Below are 20092 nucleotides of genomic sequence, written 5' to 3'. Positions count from 1 at the left end.
GTTATAATTAGCAGGTGGACTGTTTTAAATCAAGACTGTTAACCTGGAAACTGGTCTTATTTTTTCTTTGGTTATATTTAGACTCAAAATATGTCTGATTGTAAAATTAAGGTTGCATCCAAAAAGTACACACTAATCAGAGGATGTTAAACTGTGACATCGAATGATGTTGATAAAGTTTTATTAACAAGATTTCCACTCAAAATTTTGTAGGCTGTAGCTCAGGAGCTAGCACGGTCAATTCCATAATTAGATCTACTGATTGGATGGTGGTAAATGGAACCTGGGGATTCAATTCCTGGTTGCCTCAGTCTGCATGCTAAAGTATCTTTGGGAAAGATACTGAACCCCAAGTTGTTGATGAGGCATGTTTTATAAAGTGCTTTGAGTGCTAAAGTAGAAACGGGCCATTTACCATTTACTCACTGATCAGTAACAAACTGTATAAAAAAATAACTTGAGTGTTACAAGCTAACTAAATGTAAAATGTAGTTGACTCCAGTTATCATATAAATATATATGATGGTACGTTTTTAAAAAAAAAGTTTATTTAACCATTCATTTTACGTTTTATTATTGGTGATTATTATTTATTTTGATAATTATCTCCGGCTGTTACTCTTAAATTGAGTCATATCATGTGCAGTTGCCACCAATCAAATGAAAATATAAAACACTATACCTGTATCCCACTAATCAGTGTTTTTGAAGGCCCGACACTGTGATTCCTGTTTCATTCCTTCTGTGCCACAGAATGTTGTTGTTACTGATAAATGGGTAACAGTCACACTTCATTATCTTGGACACCTACGCTGTAGTATGTTTCCATTCATTTATGCAACAGTGTCTGAAATGGTTGATCTGATATCCTCGTGTTGGTGTTGTTCCCAGATCATCATACTAAATGTTGTTCCAGGATCAACATTGCAAGTGACCAATCAGAATGTTGTGACGTCACACTTTTGCGACTTCGGGAAAAACCGGCGTAAAACAAAAAACTGTACTTAAACTGCGTGAAACCGCCTCTGTCCGCCGATCAACAGACCCTGACCCTAACCCTAACCGTAACCCTTTAATAAACAGTAAGCAGAATTGATATTGTCCTTGCCTCATTGGAATTTCATAAATGCACGAATGGAATAACGTCACAACAATGTGATTGGTCACTTGCAATGTTGAACCTGGAACAACATTTTCATGATGGTCTGGGAACAACACCGACACGAGGATATCAGATCATCCGTCTGAAATAATCAGCTGGCACAAACAAACCAAACAATAAATAAACACCAAACTTTGGACAGGCAGAACACTTCACCTTCTACAGCTTTTTGAATGCTGTCCATATGTATTTAGGATTGGCGTGTGCTTAATGATGATGTCATGTTCAATGGGCTTCAGCTGAGTTCTGAGCAGACAGACTGCTCCTGCATTTATCTTTGTGCTTCCAGTGACACGGTCAGTGAATGGCAGCCATGCATAATCAATCCATCATTCGGTAAATTAAGTACTCTACTTCTTCCTAAGGGGAATTGGTATTGCAGCAGTGTAACAGACACTGAAGAACCCGTATGTTTGATGGATCTACTCTGTTTCTTTTTCTACCACACATTCATCTTTTTCATCAGGGGACTTTGACACAGGTAGAAATTCTTCATTACAGAACTCTAAAGGTTCAGTTTTGGAATATCACAAGACTAATTAGTGACAAATATGAGTTACTAAAGGTTGTATCTATGAAAATCTTCATCTAACCCCGCTGTTAGGTGATATGTTTGTGTTCCTCAAGCTTGAGTCCTCTACCAGGAGGTCCTGCACTGTAAGAAAATACATACATATTCAATAATCATCCAAACATCCAGAAATCCTGGACTGAAAGACAGCACAAAGGCACTAATCATGGCAGCACAGGAACAAGCTCTGAGCACAAGATCCATAGAGGCTGGGGTCTATCACACCAGGCAAGACCCCAGGTGCAGACTGTGTAAAGATGCCCCTGAGACAATCCAGCACATAACTGCAGGGTGCAAGATGCTAGCAGGCAGGGCATACATGGAACGCCATAACCAAGTGGCCGGCATAGTGTACAGGAACATCTGTGCCGAGTATAACCTGGAAGTCCTGCGGTCAAAATGGGAGATGCCCCCAAGGGTGGTGGAGAATGACCGAGCTAAGATCCTGTGGGACTTCCAGATACAGACGGACAAAATGGTGGTGGCTAACCAACCGGACATAGTGGTGGTAGACAAACAGAAGAAGGCGGCCGTAGTGATCGACGTAGCGGTTCCGAATGACAGCAACATCAGGAACACCTTTTATAATTATGTATATATGTATATAATTACCCTAACCCTAATGGAAAAACAAGGTTCAAAATAAAATTGAAATATCGCAGACAGGTACAATTACACACATCTGCTGTAAACATGTCAATATTCCAGTGAGAAGAATTATAATTCGTTGTCCTTATGTCAATCAGGCAATTTGGTATTTAGGAACTGGTCCTCAAACTTCAGTGTTTCAGGTTGAGCTATCTGGGAAAACAAAAGTGAACATTTAACAAAAGCAAAGTTTAGTTGTGTGTAAAATATATATATTGTAAGGTTGTAGGCAAAGGAACAGGTCAAACCAGGACGACAGGGCCAGCCCACTGCAGTAAGCCCACTCATGACTTTCACAGTGTCAGCCTTTCAAGCTCCACCAAGTTCTGAGTGTCCTACAACATTAAGCTGTAATCAGTGTCATTATATAAACTGTATATAGTTAGCATATCACATCACTATACATGACAAAGGACATGTGGCTCCTAGCAGAGTATTAAAACCAACTAAAATAAAACCAATAGGTTTGATCATGTCACTGCTGGCATGTCTTCACAAAATAAATGAAACAAAAACACTTTGAGTATTTCTCTAATTTAGAAATTTACAGAGATATTTTGTTTTTGTGCAACCTGGACTTTATTTTTGTTTATCTGGTGATTGTGCATAATGATTCTGTATCTGACCTGTACAGACTACAAAGCGCGTCATCAGAGTCCCTCTAAGGTGATTCAAACTTTGTTTCCTCAGAGGCTGCATGAAATTCAAGGACACTGATACTGTGATGCATGTGTCTCATTTCTCTCTCTTCTGATCTGATGAGCACAATTAACAAGAGATTATGTTGAAATGGATATCCATGTGTGATTAAGCTAATAATAAAACAGCATAAATTTAATGAGACATGAAGAAAAGTATCTTCATGTAGTTACTGATAAATCATGTTAAAGTACAAGAGAAATGTAAGGAAATTATTTTAAAGTTTAAACTTTATTTTAGGCCGTGCTGCAGTGAGGTCACAGAGGGAGGATGATAGGGTGTGGCTGGACATCAGGTGATTCTCTGCTCATTTTTCTTGTGCTGCATCACTGCGGCCACAGCACCAATCCGTCTGTCGATCTCCGGCTCCCTTCTCCCATCACTCGTGAACAAGACCCCGAGATACTTGAACTCCTCCACTTGGGGCAGGAACTCATCCCCGACCCGGAGTGGGCACTCCACCCTTTTCCGGCTGAGAACCATGGCCTCAGATTTGGAGGTGCTGATCCTCATTCCCGCTGCTTCACACTCGGCTGCGAACCGTTCCAGTGCGAGCTGGAGGCCCTCACCTGATGAAGCCAACAGAACCACATCATCCGTGAAAAGCACAGATGAGATTCTGAGGCCACCAAAGTGAAAGCCCTCCGCCACTTGGCTGCGCCTAGAAATCCTGTCCATAAAAATTATGAACAGAACCAGTGACAAAGGGCAGCCCTGGCGGAGCCCATCACCCACCGGGAACGAGTCCGACTTATTGCCGGCAATGCGAACCAAGCTCTTGCAATGGTTGTATAGGGATTGAATGGCCCGTAGCAATGGGCCAGACACCCCATACTCCTGCAGCATCTCCCACAGGACACCCCGAGGGACACGGTCGAATGCCTTCTCCAAGTCCACAAAACACATGTAGACTGGTTGGGCAAACTCCCATGCACCCTCAAGTATCCTCGAGAAGATAAAGAGCTGGTCCAGTGTTCCGCAACCAGGACGAAAACCGCATTGTTCCTCCTGTATCCGAGGTTCGACTAGCGGACGAACTCTCCTTTCCAGCACCCTGGCACAGACTTTCCCAGGGAGGCTGAGGAGTGTGATCCCCCTGTAGTTGGAACACACCCTCCGGTCTTCCTTCTTAAAGATGGGGACCACCACCCCGGTCTGCCAGTCCAGGGGTACTGCCCCTGATCTGGTAAATGGTAAATGGCCTGTATTTATATAGCGCTTTACTAGTCCCTAAGGACCCCAAAGCGCTTTACATATCCAGTCATCCACCCATTCACACACACATTCACACACGCAACATTGCAGAGGCGTGTCAACCAGGATAGCCCTACAACGTCCAGAGCCTTCAGGAACTCGGAGCGGACCTCATCAACACCAGGGGCTCTGCCACCAAGGAGTTATTTAACTGCCTCAGTGACCTCGCCCCCGGAAATTGGCGGGTCATTCCCCTCATCCCCAGACTCTGCTTCCTCCTCGGAAGACATGTCAGAGGGATTAAGGAGGTCCTCGAAGTATTCCTTCCACCGCCTGACAATTTTCTCAGTCGACGTCAGCAGCGCTCCGCCAGCACTATACACAGTGCAGGTAGAGCACCGCTTTCCCCTCCTGAGACGCCTGACGGTTTGCCAGAATCTCTTCGAGGCAGTCCGAAAGTCTTTTTCCATGGCCTCTCCGAACTCCTCCCACACCCGAGTTTTTGCTTCAGCCACTGCCCGAGCCGCATTCTGCTTGGCCTGTCGGTACCTGTCAGCTGCCTCCGGAGTCCCACAGGCTAACCAAGCCCGATAGAACTCCTTCAGCCTGGTGGCTCCCTTCACCTCTGGTGTCCACCATTTGGTTTGGGGGTTACCACCATGGCAGGCACCACCCACCTTGCGGCTGCAGCTCAATGCAGCAGCTTCGGCAATGGAGGTGCTGAACATGGTCCATTCGGACTCAATGTCCCCAGTCTCCCTCGGAATGCTGTTGAAGCTCTGCCGGAGGTGTGCGTTGAAGATCTCACGGACTGGGGCCTCTGCTAGACGTTCCCAGCACACCCTCACTACGCATTTAGGTGCACCAGGTCTGTTCAGCGTCCTCCCCCGCCACCTGATCCAACTCACCACCAGGTGATGATCAGTTGACAGCTCAGCCCCTCTCTTTACCTGAGTGTCCAGAACATATAGTCGCAGGTCTGGTGATCAGGGAGGCTGTTCCTCCCAATCATGCCTCTCCAGGTCTCGCTGTCGTTACCCACGTGAGCATTGAAGTCTCCCAGTAGGACAACAGAGTCTCCAGGCGGAGCACCTTCCAACACCCCACCCAGCGACTCTAAGAAGGCTGGCTACTCTGAACTGCCACTCGGCGCATAAGCACAGATGACAGTCAGGACCCATTCCCCGACCCGAAGGCGCAGGGAACAAACCCTCTCGTCTACTGGGAAGAACCCCAACGTACAGGCAGCAAGCCGAGGGGATATTAGAATACCCACCCCAGCCCACCGCCTCTCACCAGGGGCAACTCCAGACTGAGACAGAGTCTCCTTCCCCACCAGAGAGGTGACATTCCATGTCCCAATTGCCAGTCTTGGTAGCCGGGGATCAGTCCGCCAGGGCCTCCGCTTCTGGCCGCCGCCCGGCACACAATGCACCCGACCCCTATGGTGCCTCCTGCGGGTGGTGGACCTGCGGGAGGTTGGGCCCATGTCCCCTTTTCGGGTTGTGCCCACCAGACACTCACTCTCAGGCACCCTCCCCGCGCCTGGCTCCAGGACAGGCCCCGGTAACCCATCCTGGGCAGGGTGAACTGTTCCTTTGATGGCCTTCTCATAGGGGCTTTCTGAATCGCTCTTTGTCTGGTCCGTCACCCAGGACCAATTTGCCATGGGAGACCCTACCAAGTGGCCGAAGCCCCTGGAGAACATAGCCCCTGGGGTCCCTGGGACACACAAACCCCTCCACCATGATAAGGTAGCAATTTGCGGAGACGCTGCGTAATAGCCAGTTCACAAAAAGCCAGTTCACACCTTCTTGTATTGGAAGTGCCTGGTCGAGAGCCAACAACCTTGTAAACCTTCCCTTTCACTCTTGTTGCTATCCTGCCATAAATCACCCTGACACAGCCCACACTCTGTGACACAGAGTTTATGTCACACTACTTGGGCTGGTTTTACCTGCGTTCAGTTGCTGTGGTGTTGCCAGCCACCTCCAGCTCTTCCTTTCATATTATCTCTGACTTAATCAAATGTCATATCTGTTGTCACCTTAGATCATACACATAACTAAAGGTGGAATGATTAGTTATTTGACAAGATTTGTTTTTACTGTTTTGACCACCTTTACTGTTTTTGATCCCTCCACTGCAAACATGTCATGGTCTCATTTATATACAACAGACAACTGGATATAATTGTATAAGCTGAACCATCAGCTGACGTGTCCTTGCATTCAGCTGATCTCCCAAGACTGCATGACTGAACTAATGTTATATTGTTACAAGTTACAAGCTTTAAGCTACAAATAGTATCTCTCAGAGAGATGGGAGAAAATGTGAAGAGCCCAAAACAACCTAAGATGCTTGAACATGTTGAAAATAAAAAGTCAGAGCTACTTGATACACAGTTTTCAAAAAAAATCCAGTTGGCATAATGGTGCTATATTATATGTACTATATTTAACCCTTAACCCTAATATTGGTGGTGTTTGTGATACCTGCAGAACACCACTAAGGTATATCCACACAATTTCCTCACACTTTGAATTAACATGTGCTGTAAATGGATGACCTCTCATACTCCTTCAGAGCTCTTCCACCACGGGAGGGCTCGTCTCTGCTCTCTCTCCATGAAAGAAAGAGAGAGCTGCTCTTATTAGCATTGGCATCCCTGGGTGGCTCTGTGTGATAGAGATGGATGGTCCTCCTGTGGCAAGTATACGCACGCACGCACGCACGCACACACACACACACACACACACACACTATACAATATATCTAGTGCAGTCATGCTGGTCTTTATCTCTTACAGACAAACACACAAACACACTGGTCTGAGAAAACACTATAATGCTAAACCGTTGGGAGATGAGCACCTCTGCATCTTTTGTGTGATTTTGGGTGAATCTAGATTGACACATTTGGAGAAAATTTGTCCCCTGACATGTAGAGGAAATGCCAAAAAATCAACACACATTTGAATTCACCTCACAGGGCATTGCAAATGAGCACAGCCACTGGATGTTCAGTGTCTTGTCCAGAAACTGTTTCCCTTTTGACACTTTTACAGTTATGCAGTTTGGCTGGGTCAACTGCCCAGACAGACAAATTATCAGCAGACTGAGTAGTGAGTGTGTCTCTGAGACTGGCTGGTGCAGGGATTATACCCTGGGAAATGACAGGCTGATGTTCAGAGTGTGGCCTGAATTTCAGAGGAAAAGAATTTATATATATAAGTTAAAAGCCACTTGTTCCATCTTGTCTTTGTTTGGAGTCTTTAAAGAATAAAACAAACTGGTGTGATGTGCTGCATTTGCTGGTCCCTGGGGTTCCTTATCAGATTCTGGGAGGGCTGTGATGTTTGATGTCTGGCATGGTGGTGCAGTGGAGGCTTTATGCGTCAGATCTCCTGGTCGAGTGGGGACTTCCTGTGTTGAGTTTGCATGTTTTAACTGTACCTTTGTGGGTGTCTTCCAACTTCCTCCCACAGTCCAACGGATGCAAATTAAGCCAATGTGTGAATCAACGGGTATATCCCAAAAGGTGGATTCTGTTAATCTGGACGTTTTCAGTGCAAGAAATGTTTCATCACTCATCCAGGTGACTTCTTCCGTCTCACCTGACTGCAGGTTTCCAACCTTATAAACAGCACATTTGCACAATGACCGAAACTAGCACCACTGAAGGAACAATGGTTTCAGTCATTAACATTACTATAACATTATAATATATATAATATAATATATAATAATATATTATATATAATATGTATAAGACTGAGCTCATTTTAAATACTTAATATTGTGTTTAATGTCCAGCATCAGATTCTGTAATCATGCTGTAGTGGCTGTCCTGGGAGAATCACTGAAAGGTCTAGTATGTTAAAATAGTAATAGCAAAAAAATCATCTCAATTAAAAGGCTTGAGCAGTGTGTGACATGGTTAACTGCTAATATCTACATAGGAGATTAAAAATATTAATGAAAAATGAAGATGAAGTGTTGGCAAAATAGCTTAAACATATTAGATTCGCTCATTCTCATAGATGCTAATCTGAAAGTGCTGCTGAGCCTGCACCTAGTCAACCCGCCTGTTTTATTACAACAGACACAGTCTGAGCTGTAGTCCCCTCCATCACTGTCATGGATTTCCTTACTAATGTACTAAAGGACTTATTAACAACTTTTTTACACTCCATCTTCTCTACATGACACATGTTGGCCAAGATGAAACTTACCCGTTACAGTTCTGAATCACTTAAGGTCAGTTACTTGCTATTGCTAGCTCTGTTTCCATACAAGGTGAAGGTTGTAACTGATCTCAGGGCAGTGAAAGCAGCGCAGCTTGCCTCCTATGTTGCTCGCCCATCAGATTGTGGCCAGAATAGTGGTTTACCCACAATGCCCGTGCACAAACCACCAGCCTCTCAGCTTTCCCAGCTGCAGTCATTGTTAACAGGAGACAGACCCGCCCTCAGACACAGAGAGAGCTACACAATGACTATATAAAAGATGAGGCTACCCTTCCTCCCATTGTACAAACTTAGAGCCAAAACTTCCTGTTTGTTAAATTATTAGGTACATTAGTATGGCGTTATTTTTGTGCCACTATTCTGAGCACACGTAAAACAAATTTGAGCGCACGTGAAAAAAGTTTGCAGGTACAAGTGTTGTATTTTGAGGAGAAATTTATTTTGAGCAAAGAAAAGCTGAATTTGAGTGAACAAAATTCATTCCTGTGTGCAAAAACTGTATTTCAGTGTTTGCTGTTATCCACACTCACACACAATAACAGCCCCTCTCACTCAGTTTTTGCATTTGCGCAGCTCCGAAAACGTTAGAGCACTTATGCAAATATGTGATGTCTTGATGAATCGAGCAGGTATTTGAAGTTTACACAGAAACATTCTCACATGAAAATATCTTAAAAGTTTATTTTGTGACCCAGAAAGAGTAATATTTCAAACCCCTCCACTCTGTGTTCCTCCACCACTGCCTCGTTTGAGTTTTGGACGAAATGGATTCTGGGATATTGCATTTCATCATTTTGAGCTGATTGGAGACCAGAACAGCCAATCAGAAAGAGTTGAGCGTGCACGGGCAGAAATGTTGAGAGCGCGAACAACACTTTGCGAGCGAGCGCAAGTGCAAAAACTGAGCGAGAGGGGCTGCTGTTGTGTGTGTGTGTGGATAATAGCAAACACTGAAATACATTTTTTGCACGCAGGAATGAATTTTGTTCACTCAAATTCAGCTTTTATTCGCTCAAAATACATTTCTCCTCAAAATACAACACTTGCACCTGCAAACTTTTTTTACGTGCGCTCAAATTTTTTTTTACGTGCGCTCAGAATAGTGGCACAAAAATAACGCCATACATTAGCCTCTAGCATATGCACTGTGTTAAACATAATGATGCTCTATTCAGTCCTGCAGAAAATTATACACATTTTGCATAAATATGTAGGAATGACTCTAAATAAACTCAAACAGCACACACTATTAGAAAAACACTGACACAATTCTAGATGAGTTTTTAGTTCAACCTGCAAGAAAAAACGTTTGACCTTTATCAAGTTCTATTTACTGCTGTCAGAGAAATGTCATGTTTTCTTCATGCAGCGGACGACATTCAGTTACAGAAGCAGGTCTGAGATCAGAAGCCAACACTAAACTGAGCTACTGTTTATTTTCCTTTATGAATGGAACTGAACTGAATTGAACCAAACCTTTGTTCAGACCTCTTCAGTTAGTTGGACCTCATTAGATAGAGGGGTAAAGACTCCACAAGGCCCAGTATAGGTTTCAGATTTCAGTGGCTCACACTCTGGTTTCAAACACACTCTACAATAAACCTTCACTAACTAGTGGATTATGTGGTGGCCATTTCAATCCTTTCTATACAGTCTGTGGTCAAAGTAAGCTCACGTTCAACTGAACTACAGCTAAATGAATCAGTGGGTCATTATACTGTGAGTGATGTTGTGCATAAGTGAGATCATCATCTTCATCAACAAACAATGACCCAATGCACTGATAATGAATTTGGTTTCAACAAATCACATTAAGTATGAAAGAAAAAAGAATAAAACTTCTTATATCTTGACAGATCACCATCATGTGTCTGGTAGAGATTTTTTCTGGCTTCTTTAAGTCAGACTCTGTTAGGCTCTCAAGGCCACCGTAAACCCAACCCCAACTTTGTGGCTCTGGCCTGCTCTGCATCATAGGCCAAAGCAATATCATTATTCCTCTTCAGGATAATAAATAAGGTGTCACTATCCATTGGCCCACACTGTTCACAGCACAGCAGCACAGACCACACTCTGTCTCAATAGCCGCTGATGTAAAACAGGGTTACAGGGTAAGTGTTTTTTTCTTCCCTCCCATCTGTCTCCTTCTGGCTTTCTTCTGTTGAGTCACCTGACAGAAAGTTCACTCACTGAAGCCTCTTGGTAATGTCTTCTTAGTTACATCGAGGCTGATATTTTCTTCTTATTAAAAATCCAATATGCCTTTCACTGTGGTCCTCCCTCAGCATGACATATGCGATGGAGTTTGTTTGATTTGAAATTTATGGTAGAATTAATCAATGTGACGTTTCCTGTCTATTGGAGGAACCTGGCTGAATTGATTCCAGCACTGTACTTTACCTCACTTTCACTCATCCATTTAGAAAAGCTTTCATCAGTGTGCACTCGACAAAAGTAGTGGCCCACCTAGACATTTACCTGTAAGAACTACTCTCCACTGGAGACCAGTGCCATTGAGCTGTTGGTACACAGTTTCTATAATTATGTCGATGCTAGAGGAGGTTTGGAGCTCTGCAGTTATTGAGTCAGCGGAGTGTTGGAGTCTTACACACAATGCCCGGCCCACTCAGCAGCCCTGCTCTGTAACTTTACATCGGCTGCCACTTTGTGGCTGAGTTGCTGTGATTCCTAAACACTTCCACTTTGCAACAAGACCAGTTGATCAATATCAGGAAAGCAGAACATTTCTCAAACTGAATTGTTGCAAGGGTGCATCCTATGCAGCACTGCAGCTGGGGTGAGAGGGGATTTTTTAATACATATAAAATTCCCCACTTGCCCTGAGGGGGGTATTTATGCTTCAAGTTTGGGCTCTCTTTCAGAGTTCTGGGAGCTTCAGGATCCTGTGCAGTATCTTTCCTGTTCCTACGACTGCGCTCTTCTGGACAGAGATTTCTGATATTTGGCCAGGGCCTGCTGGAGCCACTTGCCCAGCTTGGGGATCACTCCCAGTGTTCCCCACAGAGGAGCTCTTCTCTGAGCCCTTGGTATGTCTCCAGCTTCTTATGTTCCTTTTTCCTGATGTTGCTGTCACTCAGTTAAGCTACACATATGACTATGGCTGTCTCCTGCTTGTCCACCACCATTTTCTCCGTCTGTATCTGGAAGTCCCACAGGATCTTAGCTCGGTCATTCTCCACCACCCTGGGGGGCGTCTCCCATTTTGACCCCGGGACTTCCAGGTTATACTCCGCACAAATGTTCCTGTACACTATGCCGGCCACTTGGTTATGGCGTTCCATGTATGCCCTGCCTGTTAGAATCTTGCACTCTGCTGTTATATGCTGGATTGTCTCAGGGGCATCTTTACACAGCCTGCATCTGGGGTCTTGCCTGGTGTGATAGACCCCAGCCTCTATGGATCTTGTGTTTCAAACTTGTTCCTGTGCTGCCATGATTAGTGCCTCTGTGCTGTCTTTCAGTCCAGCTTTTTTAAGCCATTGGTGGGATTACTGGATGTCAGCCACTGGTTTTTCTCCTTGCTCCTCTTTTTTCTTGGGTTTCTACTACCTGAGATGTTCACTATGCACATGGTCTATTATCGCCATCTTGTTAATGTACTCATGGGGATGGTCATTGTCTCATGCTGGATGGGGGTTATGGCACTCACTAGTCCCCGGCCTCCTTCTTTTTGCTTAGCATACAACCTCAGAGTGCTGGATTTACCATGCATGGCAAGGAGCTTCCTTGTCTTGATGTCAGTGGCTTCTATCTCCTATCCATCTTCATCCGCTTTATCCGAGGCTGGGTCGCGGGGGCAGAAGCCTAAGCAGAGAGGCCCAGACCTCCCTTTCCCCAGCCACCTCCTCCAGCTTATCCGGGGGAACACTTAGGCTTTCCCAGGCCAGCCGAGAGATATAATCTCTCCAGCATGTCCTGGGTCTGCTCTGGGGCCTCCTCCCGGTGGGACATGCCCAGAAAACCTCACCCAGGAGGCATCCTTGTCAGATGCCCGAACCACCTCAGCTGGCTCCTTTCGATGTGGAGCAGCAGCGGCTCTACTCTGAGCCCCTCCCGGATGGCCGAACTTCTCACCCTATCTCTAAGGGAGAGGCCAGCCACCCTTCGGGGGAAGCTCATTTCTGCCGCTTGTATCCGCGATCTCGTTCTTTCGGTCACTACCCACAGCTCGTGGCCATAGGTAGGGTAGGGACGTAGATCAACCGGTAAATTGAGACCTTCGCTTTTACACTCAGCTCCCTCTTCACCACGACGGACCGGTGCAGCGTCCGCATCACTGCAGGTGCAGCACCAGTCCGTCTGTTGATCTCCCGCTCCCTTCTCCCATCACTCGTGAACAAGACCCCGAGATACTTGAACTCCTCCACTTGGGGCAGGAACTCATCCCCGACCCGGAGTGGGCACTCCACCCTTTTCCGGCTGAGAACCATGGCCTCAGATTTGGAGGTGCTGATCCTCATTCCCGCTGCTTCACACTCGGCTGCGAACCGTTCCAGTGCGAGCTGGAGGCCATCACCCAATGAAGCCAACAGAACCACATCATCCGCAAAAAGCAGAGACGAGATTCTGAGGCCACCAAAGTGAAAGCCCCCCGCCACTTGGCTGCACCTAGAAATCCTGTCCATAAAAATTATGAACAGAATCGGTGACAAAGGGCAGCCCTGGCGGAGCCCATCACCCACCGGGAACGAGTCCGCCTTATTGCCGGCAATGCGAACCAAGCTCCTGCAACGGTTGTATAGGGATCGAATGGCCCGTAGCAGTGGGCCAGACACCCCATACTCCTGCAGCACCTCCCACAGGACATCCCGAGGGACACGGTCGAATGCCTTCTCCAAGTCCACAAAACACATGTAGACTGGTTGGGCAAACTCCCATGCATCCTCAAGTATCCTTGAGAGGATGAAGAGCTGGTCCAGTGTTCCATGACCAGGACGAAAACCGCATTGTTCCTCCTGTATCTGAGGTTCGACTAGTGGACGAACTCTCCTTTCCAGCACCCTGGCATAGACTTTCCCAGGGGTACTGCCCCTGATCTCCACGCAACATTGTAGAGACGTGTCAACCAGGATAGCCCCACAACGTCCAGAGCCTTCAGGAACTCGGAGCGGACCTCATCAACACCAGGGGCTCTGCCACCAAGGAGTTGTTTAACTGCCTCAGTGACCTCGCCCCCGGAAATTGGCGGGTCATTCCCCTCATCCCCAGACTCTGCTTCCTCCTCGGAAGACGTGTCAGTGGGATTAAGGAGGTCCTCGAAGTATTCCTTCCACCGCCTGACAATTTTCTCAGTCGATGTCAGCAGCGCTCCGCCAGCACTATACACAGTGCAGGTAGAGCACCACTTTCCCCTCCTGAAACGCCTGACGGTTTGCCAGAATCTCTTTGAGGCAGTCCGAAAGTCTTTTTCCATGGCCTCTCCGAACTCCTCCCACACCCGAGTTTTTGCTTCAGCCACTGCCCGAGCCACATTCCGCTTGGCCTATCGATACCTGTCGGCTGCCTCCGGAGTCCCACAGGCTAACCAAGCCCGATAGGACTCCTTCTTCAGCCTGGTGGCTCCCTTCACCTCTGGTGTCCACCATTTGGTTCGTGGATTACCACCATGGCAGGCACCACCCACCTTGCGGCCGCAGCTCAATGCAGCAGCTTCGGCAATGGAGACGCTGAACATGGTCCATTCGGACTCAATGTCCCCAGTCTCCCTCGGAATGCTGTTGAAGCTCTGCCGGAGGTGTGCGTTGAAGATCTCGCGGACTGGGGCCTCTGCTAGATGTTCCCAGCACACCCTCACTACGTGTTTAGGTGCACCAGGTCTGTTCAGCGTCCTTCCCCGCCACCTGATCCAACTCACCACCAGGTGGTGATCAGTTGACAGCTCAGCCCCTCTCTTTACTCGAGTGTCCAGAACATATGGTCACAGGTCTGGTGATACGATTACAAAATCGATCATCGACCTGCGGCCTAGAGCGTCCTGGTGCCACGTGCACTTATGGACACTCTTATGTTCGAACAAGGTGTTCGTTATGGCCAAACTGTGATTTTCACAGAAGTCCAATAACAAAACACCGCTCGGGTTCAGATCAGGGAGGCCGTTCCTCCCAATCACGCCCCTCCAGGTCACGCTGTTGTTACCCACGTGAGCATTGAAGTCTCCCAGCAGGACAACAGAATCTCCAGGTGGAGCACCTTCCAGCACCCCCCCCCCCCCCCCCCCCCCCAGTGACTCTAAGAAGGCTGGCTACTCTGAACTGCCACTCGGCGCATAAGCACAGATGACAGTCAGGACCCGTTCCCCGACCCTAAGGCGCAGGGAACAAACCCTCTCATCCACCGGGAAAAACCCCAATGTACCGGCAGCAAGCCGAGGGGATATTAGAATACCCAGCCCAGCCTGCCGCCTCTCACCAGGGGCAACTCCAGACTGAGACAGAGTCCAGCCCCTTTCCAGGAGACTGGTTCCAGAGCCCAAGCCATGCGTAGAGGTGAGCCCGACTATATCTAGCCAGTACCTCTCAACCTCACGCACTAACTCAGGCTCCTTCCCCACCAGAGAGGTGACATTCCATGTCCCTATTGCCAGTCTTAGCAGCTGGGGATCAGTCCGCCAGGGCCTCCGCTCCTGGCCACCACCCGGCACACAATGCACGCACGATCTGATATCGTCGTGTTGGTGTTATTCCCAGATCAACATAGTAAATGTTGTTCCAGGATCAACATTGCAAGTGACCAATCAGAATGTTGTGACGTCATACTTTTGCGACTTCGGGAAAAAACGCTGTAAAACTAAAAACTATACTTAAGCTGCGAGAAACCGCCTCTGTCCGCCGATCAACGGACCCTGACCCTGACCCTTTAATAAACGCTAAGCAGAATTAATATTGTCCTTGCAACATTGGAATTTCATAAATGCACAAATGGCTTGGCGCGTCAAAGAATAACATCACAACAATGTGATTGGTCACTTGCAATGTTGATTCTGGAACAACATTTTCATGATGGTCTGGGAACAACACCAACACGACGATATCAGATCATCCCACAATGCACCCGACCCCTGTGGCGCCTCCTGCGGGTGGTGGGCCTGCGGGAGGATGGGCCCATGTCTCCTTTTCGGGCTGTGCCCGGCCGGGCTCTATGGACTAAGGCCCGGCCACCAGACGCTCGCCCTCGGGCACCCTCTCCGGGCCTGGTTCCAGGGCGGGGCCCCGGTAACCCTATTCCGGGCAGGGTAAATTGTTCCCTTGATGTTCTCTTCATAAGGGTCTTCTGAATCGCTCTTTGTCTGGTCCCTCACCCAGGACCAATTTGCCATGGGAGACCCTACCAGGCGGCAAAAGCCCCCAGACAACAAAGCCCCTGGGATCCCTGGGACACACAAACCCCTCCACAGCGATAAGGTAGCGATTCACGGAGAGGGCTTCTATCTCCACATTTGGCCAATTTATAATCCCAGCAGGGTATCTGATTATTGGCAGGGCATAGGTATTGATTGCCCCAAATCTTGTTCTTCCAAATCTTGTATCCTCCGCAGGACTTGCCTGACTCTATCCAGGTATTTGGTGGTTGCAGTTTTTCTAGCGGCCTCTTCATGATTCCCATTTGCCTGTGGGCTCACAAGGTACTTGTAGCTGTGCTTGATGTCTGCAATATTGCCTTCTGGTAGTATATTCCCCTCAGTTCTGACTACTTTCCCTCTCTTTGTTACCATCCAACTACACTTCTCCAGTCCGAATGACGTTCCAATGTTGCTGTAGATCCTAGTGGTGTGGATCGGTTAATCGATGATTCACTCTTGGCATACAGGTTGATGTCATCCATGTGGAGGAGGTTGCTGACGATTGCTCCATTCTGTCGTTGGTATCTGTAGCCAGTCTTGCCAATGATCTCACTGAGGGAGTTTAGGCCCATGCAGGACAGCAGTGGGGACAGAGCATCTCCTTGGTAGATGCTGCACTTGATGGTGACTTCTGCAATTGGCTTGAAGTTGGCCTTTAGTGTTGTTTGTGTCATGTCCATTGAATTCCTGATTAAGGGTCTTGGGGTCCCGTTAATCTTGTACAGTTCTAGACATTTCTACACAGCAGCCCTGACATCTAGCATGTATAACACGTCTCTTAGCTTTTCAGTTGCACAATTTTTGCCATTTCTTCCACACTACATTCTGCTCTACAAGCTGCGTGAGTGCACAGCAAAGGTAGGGGAGGGAACAGCTATGTTAAGAGATTTGATTGGGCAATACAGTGTCAGTAATGAAAGTAATTGAATGGACTGCTTTCAGAGATTATAGGGCTGGTGCACAGCCAGTACTTCAATTGACCCATCGACCCAAAAGTCTGTCAGCCCCCAGTCAAATTCCTGATATGCCACATTAACAGTCTGGCTCTGGCTAAAAATAGGGATTGGAATTGAGTTTCCAGTAGGTCAATTCCTTGGAATTGTTAGTTTGCCTTTCAAAGTCACTTGTACTTGTGCTACAATCAGCTGATTTTAGATCATGTTTCAGGAAAATAGTGGCTGGTGTTTATCTTTGCTTTGTGCTGTCGCCTTTGTGTTCATACATTTTTTTTCTTCTTTTGTCTGTCCCGTTTGGTCCTTTATCCATCAAAATTGTTGTCTGAAGGCCAACAAAGATGCCCAACGGATTTATTTTACCAAGTGGATCATCACGGCTGTGCCATATCTGTCCATTTGATCGACCTTTGTTGTTATTATTTTATTTTATTTTATTTTATTTTATTTTATTTTATTTGTGAGGAAGATCATATATGTGCCCCTCGTGCGCATCCATCAGCCAGCATGCAGCCTGTTACAGCTGCTCCTGCTTTTTCGCTTTAGTTTAACTGTTTTCTTACTTATTTCTTTGTCCTTTTCTTTGTAATTAGAGTGCCCGTCTGTTTTAATAGCTTACCTTTCATTCATGTGGATTGAGAGAGTTTTGTTCTGCTTGTGGCCGCGGAACTGTTACTTTTATTGTGTAAAAGCCCCTACACACCGCACAGGTTGTTTACTTCAGAGATCAGCTGATTGCCCTGATGTCGGCTAGCTTATTGGTCAGATCTGGAGGAAAACACGCAGGATGCAGAGGTGGAGAACAGAAAAGGAAAAGGAAGGAGACGGTGAGACAGCAGAGCCTCAAAGAGAGAAGGAGGTACAAACCATGTCTGCTGCCTATTATAACGGGGAACGTTCGGTTGCTAGCAAACAAGATGGGTGAACTAACAGCACTAGCATGGAGTCAGAGGGAATACCGGGAGTGTAGCTTGATTGGTTCATCAAATTACGCATGCACCAGGATATTCCAGAAGACAACGCATCCGTGGAAGGCTTCCGCACTGTTCGGGCTGATAGGGACAGCGCCGCTAGCAGTAAGCAGAAAGGAGGGGGGCTTGTTGTTCTTGTTAACAACTGGTGGTGTAACCCTGCCTACATAACAATCAAAGAAAGGATTTGCTGCCCGGACATTGAACTGTATGCTGTTGGACTCAGGCTGTATTATTTACTCAGGGAGTTCACCCATGTGATCCTGGTGGCTGTTTATGTTCCTCCCTCTGCTAACCCCACAGCTGCATGTGACACTATCAGCACCCAAGTGCCTTCACTGTGATCTTGGGTGACTTTAACCATGTCACCTTGGACAATACACTACCAACATTCACACAGTATGTGGTCTATCCCACCAGGGGGGAGAGAATCCTAGACCTACTGTATGCTAATGTCCTGCGCTATGTGCCGATTGTGAGGAGGGAACCTGTGATGACGACAAGCATTAGGAGGTGGTCAGATGAGGCCTTAGCAGAACTACAGGGCTGGTTTGAGTTGACTGACTGGGAGACACACTGAGGACATCAACTGGCTTACTGAGTCAATTACTGACTACATAAATGCACTGATTCCATTGTTTCAGCTCAGACTGTTCATTGTTACCCAAATAACAAGCCGTGGGTGACTAAGGACATCAAAGCTCTCCTCAATGACAAGAAGAGGGCTTTCAGAGGGGGCAATAAAGAGGAGGTGAGAACGGTACAGGTGTTACTAAAGGACAAGATCAGAGAGGCTAAGGACAATTACAGGAGGAATCTGGAGTGGAAACTACAGCAGATCAGCATGAGAGAGGTGTGGAGTGGAACGAAGACCCCTGTTTCAATCCAGGGGGTCAACGTGGACATTGTGGAGGACTACAAATACCTTGGAGTACACATAGACAATAAACTGGACTGGGTTAAAAACACCACTACACTCTACGGGAAGGGCCAGAGTCGTCTCTATTTTCTGAGGCGCCTGAGGTCCTTCAACATCTGTCGGACAATGCTCAGGATTTTCTATGAGTCTGTTGTGGTCAGTGCTATCCTCTATGCTGTTGCATACTGGGGCAGAAGGTTAGGGTTGCAGATGCCAACAGACTCAATAAACTGATCTGTAAGGCCAGTAATGTTGTGGGGATGGAGCTGGACTCCTTAAGGTGGTGTCTGAGATAAGGACAATCCTGGATAATACTTCCCACCCACTCGATGACATGCTGGCCAGTCACAGGAGCACACTCAGTGAGAGACTGAGATTACCCAAACGCACCACAGAGGAAGTAATTCCTGCCCGTGACCATCCCCCTGTACAACTCCTCCATCTAACACACTGTAAACACTGTAATAGTTACACCCATTTGCACACACTCTACAGTAAAAAAGCAAATCACAAAGTTCACAGGTTAGAGTCAAATGTTAATCATATAAATTCCATATATATTGGTGTGTGGGATTGTAGCCTATAGGTTTATTACATTGAATGGTAATTAGGAGACAATGCGGTTCATTTTACAGAGGTAATTAAGTAACTACAGTATTCTCTGTAATATGAGTAATAATTAATTAATTTTTTGGAGAAATGAAGCCAGCACTGATCACAACAAAGAGGGGAAACACCTCCAACATGCACAAACCTTTGATCACACGGCATGCAATTAGTTTGAACAAATGTAATGTCTTAGCAGTGGTGGTGACTCTCAAAGCAGAGCCAACGAGAACACAGTGAGAATCGATAAGTGATACTGATAATGGAATCAATATAACTAAATTCTTATCAATTCTCATCCCTAGCTATAACTATTAATGAATTGTCAAAAGCTCAAAGCTTCGACTGTGTCTCATTTTCTGCACTAAATTCTGCTGCCAATTTGTGATTTTAGCCTATAAATCATAAATTACTCATAACATAACATAATGCACTGTCACTCTATTCTGAAGTAGGTTTGGCTATATTTTGCAGTGTTTTTTCCATTTTCTTGCAGCCACTTACATGCTACCTTAAGGTGACTAAATGATACATTTCTAAAGACCCAGCAATATCAACAGTTTCACCCAATACTGCCTGGCAAAGCACCTGCAGCTGTGCCCAAAGTCATTCATACTGTGTGTGCTTGAGCTTTTGAAAAAGCAATGAGTATATGATGTAAAGAGCCATGTGATCTGTCCTTCCTCTAGCATCTGCAGAGCATTTCAGTAAACTGGCTGAGTATTAGAGTTTGTCTGATTCAGCACGTTAACTATTTAGA

This window comes from Diplotaxodon limnothrissa, linkage group LG19 (genome assembly GCF_057381915.1).
Source record: "Diplotaxodon limnothrissa isolate DT_005_m linkage group LG19, D_limnothrissa_male_GT1.1, whole genome shotgun sequence".
Lineage (NCBI taxonomy): Eukaryota > Metazoa > Chordata > Actinopteri > Cichliformes > Cichlidae > Diplotaxodon > Diplotaxodon limnothrissa.
The sequence above is the reverse complement of the archived record's forward strand: the minus strand, read 5'-3'. Positions refer to the sequence as shown.